We start from the raw sequence: 14,912 nt of genomic DNA on the forward strand, positions 1-14,912 counted from the left end.
GTTTTCAGTTTTCTACAATCACTTCCATAAATCTTAGATTTTCTACTCTTCCCTCTCTCTCTTTCCCTCCTCCTTCCCCGAGATGGCATGCAATCTTATATGGGTTCTACACATACATTCTTACCAAATACATTTTCACCTTAGTCATGTTGCATGGAAGAATTAAAATGAGTAGGAGAAACCATGAGAAAAAACAAAACAAAACAAAACACAAGGGAAAATAATCTGCTTCATTCTGCAATCCAATTCCATAGTTCTTTCTCTGGATGTAGATGGCATTTTGCCTCAAGATTACACAGGGAATTTTTTAGGTCCCTTTGTTGCTGTGAAGGGTTAAATCTACCAGAAAAATTCCTTTCACACTGTGGTCGTTGCGGTGCACAAAGTTTTCCTGGCTTTGTTCCTTTCACTCAGTATCAGTTCATATAAGTCCTTCCATGCTTCTCTGAAGTCTTACTGTTAATCATTTCTTACACACAAAAGTATTCCATTACATTCATATATCACAACGTGTTCAGTCATTCCTCAATTGATGGACATTCCCTTGATTTCTAGTTCTTGACCACCACAAAGAGAGTTGCTATAAATATTTTTGCAATCTCTCTCTTAATTCAAGAGCAAAAATGGCACGTACTGGATAAAAGTTAGAGTTATTCCCAATAAAATCATAATTAAAGCAAGGATAATCATTGTTACTACTATTTAACAGAGTGCTAGAAATGACAAGTGTTGCAAAAAGAAAAAAAAATGAGAGAAATAGAGGGAATGACCATAGGCAAAGAGGAAAGAAAAGTATCACTTTTTGCAGATGACATGATGATTTACCTAGAAAATCATAAGAAGTCACTAAAAGTTCATGCAAATAGTAAAAGCAATGAATTTGTAGAATATAAAATAAATCCACATAAATTATCAGCACACTTATATGTAACAACAAAGTCCACCAGGAAGAACTTAAAAGATAAAATCTGTTCAAAATTGTTACAGAAGGTATAAAATATTTATAAGATACAATCAGTATCCATATGAATCCAACTACCAAATCATCTTGGCAGAATTAAAAATTCCTGCATAATGGGATTGATAGCAATTCTACATGCAAAGGCTCAGTCAACATAATAAAAATGAGAGTACTACCTAGATTAATTTACTTATTCAGAGTTGTACAAATCAAACTACCAGAGAATATTTCACCTAGCTGGGAAAAATGATGATCTACTTCAAATGGAAGAAGAAAAGGTCAAGAATCTCAGGCTTAACCATGAAAACAAAGTAGCCAAGAAGGGGGTCTATCAGTACCAGATCTCAAACTGTACTACGAAGTGTAATTATTAAAGGTAATCATTAAACTGACTTGGTGCTGATGAACAAATTGAGAGATCAGTCAGTCAAAGAGAAGAGAGATACAATATGCAGCAGAAAACAATCACAGTGGCATAATATTTGACCACAATTATAGGGGAAAGACTATTTGCCAAAAAGTGCTGATAAAACTAGAGAAATGAGGGGGCAGAGCCAAGATGGCAGAGTGAGAGCATAACATTTCAGGCAAGGAGATGGTCATTCAATGAAGTAAGGGATTTCCAGACCCTTCCTGACAAAAACCCCAGAACTTAATAGAAAATGTGATCTTCAAATGCAAGGCTCAAGAGAGGCATAAAAAGGTAAACAGGGGGGAAAAAAACCCAAAAAGCTTGTTACTCAATTTTTGCAAACTGTTTAACTCCCTATAAGGGAAGATGATACCTGTTAATCTTGAGAATTGTTCATCTATTATGAAATATAAAAGGGATATAAATAGGGGGAACATGTATAAAGTAAATGATGTCATGTTAAAAATATGATTTAAGCATGCAAAGGGATTGTAACAGGAGGTGTGAAAAGGAGGAAGCAGAAAATGGTAAATAACATCACAGGACGAAGTACAAAATTATAGTACAGGGAAAGTGGGGAGGGAGATGAGCATTGTTTGAGAGATACTCTCATCTGATTTGGTTTAAGTAGGGAACAATAAACTTAATACATAATTCTAACTAGCTCTATAGGCAGTAGGAGGGGAAGGGGGAAGAAAGGGGAGAGGAACCTAAAAGGAAGAGAAGAAGCAGCAAGGGTAAAGGGGAGTAAAAGAGAGGGGGGCTAAAAGAAGGAAGAGAAGGCTGCTGGAGGTGGTGGTGAAAAGTGAAAGCTATTGAGGAGGGGAAGGGAGATGGGAGAGCTAAAAGAACAAACGATGGGAAAGATGATGGAGGGAAATAAACAGATTGTAATCCTAACTGTGAATATGAATGGAATGAACTCTCCCATAAAACGGAGATGAATAGCAGAATGGATTAAAAACCATAATCCAATAATATGTTGTTTACAAGAAACACATTTGAAACGGTGGGATACACACAGGGTAAAGATCAAAGGATGGAGCACAATATATTGTGCTTCAGCTGATGTAAGAAAAGCAGGAGTAGCAATCCTAATCTCAGACAAAGCAAAAGGAGAAACAGATCTAATCAAAAGAGATAAGGAAAGAAACTATATCCTGCTGAAAGGCACCATAGACAATGAAGCAATATCATTACTAAACATGTATGCTCCAAGTGGTATAGCATCAAAATTCTTAGAGGAGAGGTTGGAGGAGTTGAAGGAAGAAATTGACAGCAAAACTATACTAGTGGGGGACCTCAACCTCCCCTTCTCTGAACTTGATAAATCTAACCTCAAAATAAACAAGAAAGAGGTTAAGGAGGTAAATAAAACTCTGGATAAGGTAGATATGACAGATCGCTGGAGAAAACTGAATGAGAATAGAAAGGAATATACCTTTTTCTCAGCAGTACATGGCACATATACAAAAATTGACCATATACTAGGACATAAAAACCTCACAATCGAGTGCAGAAAGGCAGAGATAATCAATGCAACCTTCTCAGATCATGATGCAATAGAAATTATATGTAATGAAAGGCCATGGAAAGATAAACCAAAAATCAATTGGAAACTTAATAATCTAATCCTAAAGAAGGAGTGGGTTAAACAACAAATCATAGAAACAATCAACAACTTCATTCAAGAGAATGACAATAATGAGACAACATACCAAATCTTATAGGATACTGCAAAAGCAGTTCTTAGTGGAAGTATTATATCTTTGAATGCCTACATAAATAAAATAGAGAAAGAGGAGATCAATGACTTGGGCACGCAGCTGAAAAAGCTAGAAAAAGAACAAATTGAAATTTCCCAAGTAAATACCAAATTCAAAATTCTGAAAATCAAAGGAGAGATTAATAAAATTGAAATTAATAAAACTATTGAATTAATAAATAAAACCAACAGTTGGTTTTATGAAAAAACTAATAAAATTGATAAACTTTTGGTCAAATTGATTTTAAAAAAGAAAGAAGAAAATCAAATTACTAATATCAGAAATGAAAGGGGTGAACTCACCTCCATTGAGGAGGAAATTAAAACAATAATTAGAAATTACTTTGCCCAAATTTATGCCTACAAATTCGACAATCTAAATGAGATGGATGGGTATTTTAAAAAATACCAATTGCCCAGATTAACAGAAGAGGAAGTTGAATACTTAAACAAACCCATCTGAGAAAAAGAAATTGAACAAACCATCAAAGAACTCCCTAGGAAAAAATCTCCAGGGCCAGATGGATTTACAAGTGAATTCTATCAAACATTTAAAGAAGAGTTAATTCCAATACTGTATAGAGTATTATTGAAAATTGGGGAAGAAGGACTCCTCTCATGTTCTTTTTATGATGCAAATATGGTTTTGATAGCTAAACCAGGAAGAGACAAAAGAGAAAGAAAATTATAGACCAATTTCCCTAATGAATATAGATGCAAAAATTTTAAATAAGATTTTAGCAAAATGGGGGGGGGGGGCAGAGCCAAGATGGCGGACTAGAAAGACATACTTATGCAGGGTCTCCCCACACAGCCCACAAAATACCTGTAGAGAGGGACTCTTAACAAATTCTGGAGCAGCAGAAGTGGAGAACAACAGAGTGGAGGAGATTTCCAGCCCACGGTGACCTGAAAGGCCCACAGAAATGTCGGCTGCACCAGATACGTTCCGGAACGTGAAGCCCAGCCCAGCCTTGGCCACACAGCGCAATGAGACTCTGGGAGGAGGACACATCGGGGGTGGAATCTCCAGTTGCAGAAACGGGTCCTCAGATCCCTCAACCCACAGGCATTCAGAGTGATGGGGTTTTCTCAGCTGGCCAGGAAGGGAGAAGGGCCTTCCCATAGCTCCGGCAGCAGGCAGCGGCCACAGAAGCTGCACAGCAGTCCATAGAGACCCTCTATTGTTGGAATGTAAAAACCCCTGGGGGCACTGAAGATCTGAGTCTTACCTCAGCCCTGTGTGGAGGCCCTGGGCAAGCTGGTCTTTGTCTCACACTGAATGGTGGCCCTGCCCATCCAGCTTATCTGAAAATCAGCCCCCAGTGCTGACTTGATGGAACTGGAAACCAAGTGGCTGTGGAGAGGTAACTGCTAAGATTCTGGCCACAAAAATCCTTTTCTGCTTTCAGACCAGTGTACATGCTTGATTGTGCCACCTTGGAGGAACTGAGATCTCACAGATTCTCATAGTATACCCTACTCTTGACAAAGGAACCAAAAGTCAAGTAACTGGTTGGGAAAATGCCCAAAAAAGGGGAAAAAATAAGACCAAAGAAGGTTACCATCTTGGTGAACAGATATCTCCTCTCATCCATTCAGATGAGGAAGAACAATGCTTACCATCAGGGAAAGACATAAAAGTCAAGGTTTCTGTATCCCAAACATCCAAAATAAATATTCAATGGGCTCAGGCCATGGAAGAGCTCAAAAGGGATTTTGAAAATCAAGTTAGAGAGGTGGAGGAAAAACTGGGAAGAGAAATGAGAGAGATGCAAGAAAAGCGTAAAAAGCAGGTCCACACCTTGCTAAAGGAGACCCAAAAAATGCTGAAGAAAATAACACCTTGAAAAATAGGCTAACTCAATTGGCAAAAGAGGTTCAAAAAGCCAATGAGGAGAAGAATGCTTTAAAAAGCAGAATTAGCCAAATGGAAAAGGAGGGTCAAAAGCTCACTGAAGAAAATAGTTCTTTCAAAATTAGAATGGAACAGATGGAGGCTAATGACTTTATGAGAAACCAAGAAATCACAAAACAAAACCAAAAGAATGAAAAAATGGAATGAAAAATGTGAAATATCTCATTGGAAAAACAACTGACCTGGAAAATAGATCCTGGAGACACAATTTAAAAATTATGAGACTACCTGAAAGCCATGATCAAAAAAAGAACCTAGATATTATTTTCATGAAATTATCAAGGAAAACTGCCCTAATATTCTAGAACCAGAGGGCAAAATAAATACTGAAAGAATCCACCAATCACCACCTGAAAGAGATCCAAAAAGAGAAACTCCTAGGAACACTGTGGCCAAATTTCAGAATGCCTTGGTCAAGGAGAAAATATTGCAAGCAGCTAGAAAGAAACAATTCAAGTGTTGTGGAAATAGAATCTGGATAATACAACATCAAGCAGCTTCTACATTAAGGGATCGAAGGGCGTGGAATATGATATTCCGGAAGTCAAAGGAACTAGGACTAAAACCAAGAATTACCTACCCAGAAAAACTGAGTATAATACTTCAGGGGAAAAAATGGTCTTTCACTGAAATAGAGGACTTTCAAGCATTCTTGATGAAAAGACCAGAGCTGAAAAGAAAATTTGACTTTCAAACACAAGAATCAAGAGAGGCATGAAAAGGTAAACAGCAAAGAGAAGTCATAAGGGACTTACTAAAGTTGAACTGTTCACATTCCTACATGGAAAGACAATATTTGTAACTCTTGAAACTTTTTTTTAGTATCTGGGTAGTTGAGAGGATTACACACACACACACACACACACACACACACACACACACAGAGAGAGAGAGAGACAGAGAGAGAGACAGAGACAGAGACAGAGACAGAGAGAGAGACAGAGAGCACAGAATGAATTGAATAGGATGGAATCATATCTTTAGAAAATGAAATTAAGGGGAGAGAGAAAAATATATTGGGAGGAGAAAGGGAGAAATCAATGGGGCACATTATCTCTCATGAAAGAGGCAAGCAAAAGACTTTTCAGTGGAGGGAAAAAGAGGGGAGGTGAGAGAAAAAACATGAAGCTTACTCTCATCACATTCAACGAAAGGAAGGAAAAAAATGCACACTCCTTTTGGTATGAATACCTATCTTACAATACAGGAAAGTGGGGGATAAGGGGATAAGCAGGGTGGGGGGGATGATGGAAGGGAGAGCAGTGGGAGGAGGCAGCAATTAGAAGTCAACACTTTTGGGGAGGGACAGGATCAAAAGAGAGAATAGAAGCCATGGGGGGGCAGGATAGGATGGAGGGAAATATGGTTAGTCTTACACAACACAACTAATATGGAAGTCATTTGCAAAACTACACAGATATGGCCTATATTGAATTTTTTGCCTTCCCAAAGGGAATGGGTGGGGAGGGAGGGATGAAGAGAAGCTGGAAGTCAAAGTTTTAGGAACAACTGTTGAGTATTGTTCTTGCTACTAGGAAATAAGAAATACAGGTCATGGGGTATAGAGAGTTATCTGGCCCTACAGGACAAAGGAGAAGATGGGGACAAGGGAAGGGAGGGATGATAGAAGGGAGGACAGATTGATGATAGGGGTAATTAGAATGCTTGGCATTTTGGGATGGGGGAGGGGAGAAATGGGGAGAAAATTTGGAACCCAAAATTTTGTGAAAATGAATGTTAAAAGTTAAATAAATTAATTAAAAATATAAAGGAAAAACAGATTTTAGCAAAACGAATACAGCATCTTATCAAGAGAATAATACATTATGTTCAGGTAGGATTCATACCAGGAATGCAGGGCTTGTTCAATATTAGGAAAACTATTTGCATTATCTATCATATTAACAACAAAACTAACAAAAACCACATGATTATCTCAATAGATGCAGAAAAAGCTTTCAACAAAATAAAATACCCATTCCTATTAAAAACACTGAAGAACATAGGAATAAAGAGAACTTTCCATACAATAATAAGCAGTATCTACCTAAAACCTTCAGCAAGCATTACACGCAATGGCGATAAGCTAGATGCATTTCCAGTAAGATCAGGGGTGAAACAAGGATGTCCATTATCAACTCTGTTATTCAATATGGTATTAGAAACGTTAACTGTAGCAATTAGACAAAATAAAGAAATTGAAGGAATAAGAATAGGCAAAGAAGAAACTAAGCTATCACTCTTAGCAGATGATATGATGATATACTTAGAGAGTCCCAGAGATTCAAGTAAAAATCTACTTAAAATAATAAACAACTTTGGCAAAGTTGTAGGTTACAAAATAAACCTCCACAAATCTTCTGTACTCCTATATATTAGTAACAAAGTCCAACAGCAAGAGATAGAAAGAGAAATCCCATTTAAAGCTAGGGTAGACATTATAAAATATTTGGGAGTTTTCCTGCCAAAACAAACCCAGGGACTGTATGAACACAATTGCAAGACATTTTTCGCACAAATAAAGTCTGATCTAAGTAAGTGGAAAAACATTAGTTGCTCATGGGTAGGCTGAGCCAATATAATGAAAATGACAGTTCTACCTAAATTAATTTACTTATTTAGTGCCATACCAATTAAATTATCAGATAATTATTTTCTAGAGATGGATAAAATAATATCAAAATTCATCTGGAAGAACAAAAGCTTCAGAATATCAAAGGGACTAATGAAAAGAAGTGTTAGGGAAGGTGGCCTAGCACTACCAGATCTCAAATTGTATCATAAAGCAGCAATTATGAAAACCACTTGGTACTGGCTAAGAAACAAAAGGGTAGCCAAGTGGAATAGGTTAGGTACTCAAGACACAGTAGGCAAGTAATATAGCAACCTCCTGTTTGATAAATCCAAGGACCCCAGCTTCTGGGATAAGAACTCACTGTTTGACAAAAATTGCTGGGAAAACTGGATAACAGTGTGGCAGAAACTAGGCAAAGACCCATGCCTGACACTGTACACAAGAATAAAGTCCAAATGGGTCCATGATCTAGGTATAAAGATTGATACCATGGACAAACTGGAGGAGCAAGGAATAGTGTATTTATCAGACTTATGGAGAAGGGAAAAATTTTTGACTAAAGAAGAGATAGAAAGCATTGTGAAGTGCAAGATGGATAATTTTCATTACATTAAACTGAAAAGTTTTTGCCCAGCCAAACCCAATGCAACCAAAATTCCGAGGGATGCAGTAAATTGGGAAAGAATTTTTACAGCTAATCTCGGGGACAAACGCCTCATTCCTAGAATATATAGAGAACTGAGTAAAATGTACAACAGTACAAGTCATTCCCCAACTGATAAAAAGTCGAAGGATATGAACAAGCAATTTTCAGAGGAAGAAATTAAAGATATTTATAATCATATAAAAAATACTCTAAATGACTTGATTAGAGAGATGCAAATTAAAACAATTCTAAGGTACCACATCACACCTCTTAGATTGGCAAACATGACAGAACAGGAAAATGATAAATCTTGGAGAGGATGTGGGAGAGTTGGAACACTAATTCATCGTTGGTGAAGTTGTGAGCTCATCCAAACATTCTGGAGAGTGGTTTGGAAGTATGTCCAAAGGGCTTTAAAAATGTGCATACCCTTTGACCCAGCAATACCACTTCTAGGACTGTATCCCAAAGAGATCATAAAAATGTGAAAGGGTCCCACATGTACAAAAATATTTATAGCAGCACTCTTTGTAGTTGCCCAATATCAGAAATCAAGGAGATCCCCATCAACTGGGGAATGGCTGAATAAATTATGGTATATGAATGTAATGGAATACTATTGTGCCATAAGAAATGATGAACATGAAGACTTCAGAGAGGTCTGGAAAGACTTATATGATCTGATGCTGAGCAAAAGGAGCAAAACCAGAAGAACTTTGTGCACAGCAATGACTACAGTGTGTGAGTTTTTTCTGGTAGACTTGAATCTTCATAGCAATGCAAGGACATAAAAAAAAAAATTCCCAGTGGTCTTCTAAGGCAAAATGACTTCCACATTCAGAGAAAGAACTATGGGATTCAATCACAGAATGTAGCAGATCATTTTTTGTGTGTGTTTGTGTATTGTGTTTTGGTTATAACAAACCAAATGATTTCTTCCATTTATTTTAGTTCTTCTGCACAGCATGACTGTAGTGAAAATGTATTCAATAGGAACGTATGTGTAGATCCTATATAGAATTGCATGCCATCTTGGGGAGGGAGGGGGGTTGTGGAAGGTAGGGAGTGGGGGAAAATCTAAGTTTTATGGTAATGATTGTAGAACATTAAAAATAAAAAATTAAAATTAAAAAATAGAGAAATTATTTTTAGAAATTACACTTAGATAAACCTCACATGATATGCATAGTCTCCAAATGGATACATGACCCTGATATAAAAGGTCACATCATAATAAAAAAGCAGGAGTTAGAAATAAACTACTTTTTAGATCTATGGAGAACGAAAGAATTCATGACTAATCAAGTAATACACAGTATAAAATGGAAAATCATGGTTTATATAATTTTTAAAAATTTGGCACATTTTACCAAATATAGATAAAATTAGCAGGGAACAGTTAATCAAGGGGCACAAAGAACCAACTTTGAAGGAAGTTTCTCTGATAAAAGTCTCACATCCAATATAAATGAGGATCTGATTCCAGTTTGGAAGAACAAAAGTCATTTCCTAATAAATAAGTAATCAAATAAATGAACAGGCAGCTTTGAAAGGAAAAAACCCAAACTATCAGCAACCATATATAAAAATATGAAAGCAACGGTGAAGTTCCATCTCACACACATCAGAATGGCAAAGGTGTAACCTTTCTGGAAAGCATTCGGAACTATACTCCCCAAATTACCAACATATCCCTGCCCTTTGACCCCTCCCATGCCAAGACTGGGAGTAGACCCAGAAGAAACCAAAGAACAAAGGGAAAAGACCTATATACATAATACATTAATGGCAGCTCTTTTCATGGTAACCAAAAATTGAAACCTAAAGGGATATCCCCCTATTGGGGAAGGGTTAAACAAAATGGGGGATATGAACATCATAGAGTGTTACTTTGCCCCGTGTTCATCCTTTGTTTCTGAAGAAGAAATCTTCAGAGAAATGATGACATGACTTCCACTTGACTGTGTTTTGAGTGAGGGAGGGCTGTGCAAGGTCACCAGTCTCACTTTCCCCTCCTGAGCCATCTGGATTCAGTGACCAGACATTCATCAGGATGACTGTAGAAGGCCCAGGATGCAATGAGACACCTTGGTCTATTCAGGTACTCACTTAGCAGTTAGGTAACACCCACTCAGTGAATAGACCTCTTTAAGAAGTAATCAGGGAATAACTCCTTTAATGAGCAAAAGAAAAAAATAAGTAAATCAAGCTGGGAGGGATAGAGCAACCATTAGTATTAATAATCACTCTGAAGCCAGTAGGGTCCCAAAAAGAGCCGTTAAGTGGAGTTTGGGCAGGGACCTATTGTTATGTAATGTATTGACTTCAGAGTGCATTGAGTTTATGGTTTTGGGAAAGAAAGAAAGAAAAGGAAGGAAAGAAAGAAAGGAAGGAAGGAAGGAAGAAAGAAAGAAAGAAAGAAAGAAAGAAAGAAAGAAAGAAAGAAAGAAAGAAAGAAAGAAAGAAAGAAAGAAAGAAAGAAAGAAAGAAAGAAGGAAGGAAGGAAGGAGGAAAGGAAGAAAGAGAGAAAGAGAGAGAGAAAGAGAGAACGAGAAAGAAAGAGAGAGAGTGAAAGAGAAAGAGAGAAAGAGAGAGTGAGAGAGAAAGAGAGAGAGAAAGAAAGAGAGAAAGAATGAGAGAGAAAGAGAGAGTGAGAAAGAGAGAAAGAGAGAGAAGAAAAAAGAGAGAAAAAGAGAAAGAAAGAGAGAAAGAGAGAGTGAGAGAGAAAGAAAGAAAGAGAGAAAGAGAGAGAAAGAAAGAAGGAAAGAAGGAAGGAAGGAAGGAAGGAAGGAAGGAAGGAAGGAAGGAAGGGAAGAAGGAAGGGAGGGAGGAAGGAAGGGAGGGAGGAAAGAAAGAAAGAGAAGGAAGGAAGGAAGGAAGGAAGGAAGGAAGGAAGGAAGGAAGGAAGGAAGGAAGGAGTGAGGGAAGGAAGGAAGGAAGGAGTGAGGGAAGGAAGGAAGGAAGGAAAGAAAGAAAGAAAGAAAGAGAAGGAAGGAAGGAAGGAAGGAGGGAAAGAAGGAAAGGAAGAAGGAAGAAAGGAAGTGAGTGAAATAAGGATATTGTGAAGATTTTTCATAATAAAAAACATGGCGAATACTGTATTTTCTAAATAAATTTTTTTTTTCCATAAGGCCTCTGTTTCTGGATACCTGATTTCCAGGAGTCCGGGGCTTTGGGCAGTTGGGGCCCCTCCCTTTTCTTTGTAGTAGTGCTATGGACTGTAAGCAGAAATTTGGAAGTTACTCAAATCTCTCCTTTGTTATACTGTTGCCACACCAACACTGCCAGCTGCCCTTTCTCCCCCTCCCCTCCCTTTTACTTTGGTTATAGAATAGCCACATCAGCAGTTAGATAAGGAAGTGTGTTGGGATAGGTGAATATTTCCCAGGGTTTGTCTAGTTTTTTGCGCTTAGATTGTAAGCCCGCCTCCCAGCCAATGGGATAGTGGGGAAGTGGGATTCTCTGCGTTAGGGTATATAATGGTGTTTTATCCTTTGTAAGTTGCCTCCTTCTATCAGTCCTGTCCCAGTGGGGGGGATGCCCCTTTCTCGCGAGAATTGAATAAATCACTTTCTGTTCTTACCTCGAGAAGCCTCTGAATTTATTTAAAATTTTGAGCAACGGTCTTTTTAACCCACACAAAAGGGAAGGAAGGAAGGAAGGAAAGACAAAGAAAGGAAGAAATAGGGCCCATAAATCCCAAGTTAACTGGTCTTAGACCAGGCCTGAGAACAGATTTTATCTAGGATTTTAAGTGCCCAGGAGAAAAGACTATCACAGTCAACAGAAACAGAGGGATGTCACAGCTATGGAATATTGGAATAGTGGCCTTTTAATCCAACGAATTTTAGGGATGGACCAAGTCTCATGACATACCTAATGGGTAGCATTTGCTTTAAGGCTGCCAAAGCATTTTGCATTCTGAGCTCACTTGGTCCTCACTACAACCAGCTGAGCTAGCTGCTGTTCTCATTCTTCCTTTTAGAGCAGAGGGCAGTGAGGTTCAGAAAGTTCAAAAGTGGCCCAGGGTCACAAACCTAGTTAAGTGTCTAAGGTAAGACTAGAATGCAACTCTTCCTGATTGTAGGCCCAGGACTCTAAACCCAGAGGCTCAATAAGTTCCAGTAGAAAGACTGTGGGGGATCCTAGAAAATCAGAAGTCATTCAGGGTATGCACATCATTTCAAGTTTTGTTTTTTGGGTCAATTTCAGGAATATAAAGGCAAGGATAGGACAATTTTTAAACAACACACAAACACACTTAAAATAAGCAAATATTGAAATATGTATTTCAATAAAATTTATATTGACACTGTGAAGATCTTCTGCAGTAAATTTTGGGTTTGGAAACACAAAAGAAATCTTCGAATGTAACTGGGACCCATAAATTCACAATAACATTCCTTTGAGAAAAAGAGGTGGGTGAGACATCCCAAGAGTGTGCAAACCTACTTTCTTTAATGTAACCAGTCATGATCCCTTGACCCCATGATGTCACCAGTTTAATAACCAATGATATTATTTCTGTTCTGTTCTTTATTCTATGCTTATAAAAATGAGTTTCATCTTCATTTTGGCATAAACTGAGATAAGCCATTGACACATTTATTGACAGCTATACACTTCACTGTTAACAAATATTACTTTGCTCAGAGAGAACGTTCCTTGGTCTACTTTTTTGTTAAATTTTGCTTGTGACATAATTATATCAGTAGTTTTGATGAAACAAGGATTTCATTCCTGAATAATTTATGTTTTCTACTTTTTCAATTATCCCAGCAGTTTTTTAATGTCAAATACAAACTACATTCCCAAGTAATAACATTGAAAACAAACATGGTTTATTAAACATGGGATAAGAAAATCCATTGTTTCTGGTTTTCCTTTGTCTGATCTGATCCATTGATCTATTGGTCTATTTTTTAACTAATGCCAAATTTCTGATGTCTGCTGTATTATAATAGAATGAGTTCCAAACATGTAATTCTCCTTCCTTCCCAAATTTTTTCATTATTTCCCTTGATATTCTCACTCTTTTACTACTCCAAATTTGTTTTGTTGATATTTAAAATATGTTTGTATGGTAGTCCATGGGCTATCATACAATGACCAATGTCATTTCTATAGCTTTAAATTGGTGAGTTAATGCTGGGAACATCATCTTTTTTCATTGTAGTGGCATGGCCTAGCCTTGAGCACCAAATAACCTTTCAGTTATTGCAATAATTTTTTTTTGCTATTTTAAAGGCAATTTTGTAATTGAATCTATACAGTTATACTGTGGTCTTGGGCAGACTTGTCCCCATATATTATAAAAACCTTTTCATTATTCTGAATAGGGTGAGACTATCCTTTCTAAACCATATCTTCCTCACCTCTTCCAGCTCCCATTTATATGATCTCTTCTTCCTAACTAGAATTTAAGTTCACTGAAGTAGTCTTGAGCTCCTGACAGTAAAGAATTTAGAAATCTCTCCTCTCCCCTCCCAATGCTGGGACATAGTAGTTGTTTAGAAAATATTTACTGAACAGTAACTTGTCCTTGAAGATAATATCAATGGTCACACACTGTTGTCTTGTGTCCCAGATGGATACTGCAGGTAAGTGATAATTTCAAGACAAATAAAGTGTCTTGTGGTCAATCCAGTTATCACAGTTTTAGTCTAATATCCCACATCCAAATCATTCTATTCCATTCTGCCCCTTTCCAAAACCTATCTATACTGGATTTGGGCACACATGATAACTTACTTACTGTTAAGGGAGACAGAACAGACTGAAAGGAAATCCTTCATTTAAAAAGTGAAGCAAATAATGAAATCCTTCAGTGTAAATAGGAATTGAGACTAAGTCATTACAATTGAAATTATCTATTACACTATTAATCCTAACATAAGAGATATGATACAGTTAGGACTTAGTAGTAATGGAGATATCACCAAGCAGGTTTCACTCTGCAGCATACCTCATCCCTAAGTACAGATAATTCTTTTTAGTCTGTAAAAGAATTGGTGTCAATTTTGGCTCTTTCTGCCAATATGGTTAAAGTTCCTTCAGGGCAGGGGTTTTTTCATTTTATATTTATGTCCTCAACACCTACAGCAATGCTTGGTTTTTCAGAGCTGCTTAAGAAAAGTTCACTGAACAGTAGGCTTTGAGGAAAATAACACAATCTTTATTGATATCTGGTGTCTAGAAAGGATATTTCAGATCATTGATAATTTTGACTCAATTTTGTTCTTTTGTGGCTAATGTAGACATTGCTGTTTCTGTCACCGTCACCTGTCAAAACAGCTGTTGTTCCTCCTTTGTCCTTGAAGATGATCAATGACAGCAGGAGAGGAGGATGATGTCTTGACTTGCAAGTGAGTTGGATACAAGTGAGGAAGGGATGTGCAAAGTCATAAGCCTCACTCTCTCCTCCAGGGTTATCAGAATCCAGTGGCACGACATAGGTCAAGATGATTAGTGATGGCCCTAGATGCAATGGAAGACCTTGGGCTTTTTAAGGTAAGGTCTTTTTAAGGTAAGGTAAGGTCTTTTTCAAGTCTGGTAGCAATTCCCTCCTCAGCTCTCTGACCTGAAAAATCAGAACAAGAAAATGACCAGTCTCACAGATTGCTCTGAGGCTCAAA

The 14,912-nt window shown here is 37.4% G+C and overlaps 1 protein-coding gene across 17 annotated transcripts in view; it reads right to left on the bottom strand.

The window, feature by feature from the left end:
• Positions 1 to 14,430: 14,430 nt before the first annotated feature.
• Positions 14,431 to 14,912, bottom strand: part of LOC140515695 (E3 ubiquitin-protein ligase DTX3L-like) — a 49,267-nt gene continuing 48,785 nt past the window's right edge. For all 17 annotated transcript variants that reach the window (XR_011971169.1, XR_011971171.1, XR_011971170.1 and 14 more), the window contains one exon: positions 14,431 to 14,857. The gene's annotated coding sequence lies outside the window, so the exon portion shown is untranslated. The remainder of the gene's footprint in view (positions 14,858 to 14,912) is intronic.

Source organism: Notamacropus eugenii, chromosome X (genome assembly GCF_028372415.1).
Source record: "Notamacropus eugenii isolate mMacEug1 chromosome X, mMacEug1.pri_v2, whole genome shotgun sequence".
Taxonomy (NCBI): domain Eukaryota; kingdom Metazoa; phylum Chordata; class Mammalia; order Diprotodontia; family Macropodidae; genus Notamacropus; species Notamacropus eugenii.